The sequence below is a fragment of the Aspergillus clavatus genome, genomic scaffold (genome assembly GCF_000002715.2).
Source record: "Aspergillus clavatus NRRL 1 1099423829762 genomic scaffold, whole genome shotgun sequence".
In the NCBI taxonomy this organism is placed as follows: domain Eukaryota; kingdom Fungi; phylum Ascomycota; class Eurotiomycetes; order Eurotiales; family Aspergillaceae; genus Aspergillus; species Aspergillus clavatus.
This window is the reverse complement of record NW_001510426.1, coordinates 1-1,677: the sequence shown is the minus strand read 5'-3', so window position 1 is coordinate 1,677 and position 1,677 is coordinate 1. Positions and strand designations below refer to the sequence as shown.

The window sequence follows — 1,677 nt, the reverse complement described above, 5'->3', positions numbered from 1 at the left end:
TATCACACTAATGCAGTACAAAAAGGATTAAATTTAGGAGTAGGTTTATTCATTATTTCTGAAGTATTTTTCTTCTTAGCTATCTTCTGAGCATTCTTCCACAGTGCTATATCACCTAGTATAGAATTAGGAGCACAATGACCACCATTAGGTATACAAGGTGTAAATCCTTTCGAGTTACCATTATTAAATACAGTAATTTTATTATCATCAGGTGTAACAATTACTTACGCTCATCATTCATTAATACAAGGTAATAGAAAAGGTGCATTATATGGAACAGTTGCTACAATAGTATTAGCTGTAATTTTCACATTCTTCCAAGGTGTAGAATATTCAGTTTCATCATTCACTATTTCTGATAGTGTTTATGGATCATGTTTCTACTTTGGAACAGGTTTCCACGGATTACACGTTATGATAGGAACAGCATTCTTAGCTGTAGGATTATGACGTTTAGCTGCTTATCACTTAACTGATCATCATCATCTTGGTTACGAATCAGGAATTTTATACTGACACTTTGTTGACGTTGTTTGATTATTCCTTTATATTTCAGTTTATTACTGAGGTTATTAAACTTTTAACATATTTTATGTTAAACATTTTATATTTTAGATAGGATTTAATTATTATAATAGTAAATAATTATAATATTAATTCTATAAAACTATAACATTTAAATATAGTTTATCATATTTGTATATTATATAATTATGATAGAGACTTTAGTTTAATGGTAAAACATGTGACTTTTAATCATTACCATATGGGTTCAAATCCCATAAGTCTTAACTATTAAAAAAAAAAGTGACTATAAGTTAACGGTAGACTGCTTATTTACCAAATAAGATGTGCTGATTCGAATTCAGCTAGTCACAAGTGTAAAATATTATCTTAATCAATTAGTAATTTAATATATAATGGCTATAAGTTAATGGTAGACTGTTCGTCTTCCACACGAAGAGTGTCGATTCGAATTCGACTAGCCGTAAAAAGGGTTAGTAACTTAATTGGTAAAGGGTTTTCTTGTCGAGAAAATAGATGCCGGATCGAGACCGGTCTAACCCGTAATTAAAGGAAAAGTTGCTATTGGTAGGGTAAGATATTTGCTAAATATTGTGTATTTACACTTAGATGTTCGATTCATCTCTTTTCCGAAGAGCATAGTTTAATAGGCAAAACTGTAAGCTTCAACCTTATATTTCTTAGTTCAAATCTAAGTGCTCTTGTAGTTGTAAATAAAAGATTTATTTTGTTGGTTCTTTAACTTAACTGGTAAAGTGTATTCTTGATAAGGATATGTTCAGTGTTCGAGTCACTGAAGAATCATCTAGTATAGTAAAATCTATTATATTAAAATTAAAATTAAACAATAAAAAAAAAATCAAATTTTATTAAATTAAATCCTAAACTGATCTAAAGTAATTAAATAAGAGAGTTGGCTGAGTGGTTTAAGGCGGCTAGCTTGAGTCTAGCTAAAGGTAAAACTTTCATATGTTCGAATCATATACTCTCTGGTATTATATATACATTACATGATTAAATTAAAGAATTAACCTTAATAAGGTTATAATTATACAGGTTAGAGCCAGGTTGGTTAGGCGTCTCATTTGGGTTGAGGAGTAGTTATGTTCGAATCATAATAACCTGAAGTATAAATTAAATTTATAAGTG

General features: G+C 29.2%; 4 non-coding genes across 4 annotated transcripts; all 4 read left to right on the top strand.

The window, feature by feature from the left end:
* The first annotated feature begins 722 nt into the window (after positions 1 to 722).
* ACLA_079150 lies at positions 723 to 794 on the top strand. Its single transcript has one exon. It is a non-coding gene; the product is annotated as a tRNA-Lys (tRNA).
* A 204-nt stretch (positions 795 to 998) lies between these two features.
* ACLA_079140 lies at positions 999 to 1,071 on the top strand. The gene has a single exon. It is a non-coding gene; the product is annotated as a tRNA-Asp (tRNA).
* Positions 1,072 to 1,160: 89 nt separating this feature from the next.
* Positions 1,161 to 1,232, top strand: ACLA_079130. The gene has a single exon. It is a non-coding gene; the product is annotated as a tRNA-Sec (tRNA).
* A 28-nt stretch (positions 1,233 to 1,260) lies between these two features.
* On the top strand, positions 1,261 to 1,332 carry ACLA_079120. The gene has a single exon. It is a non-coding gene; the product is annotated as a tRNA-Ile (tRNA).
* Positions 1,333 to 1,677: the final 345 nt, after the last annotated feature.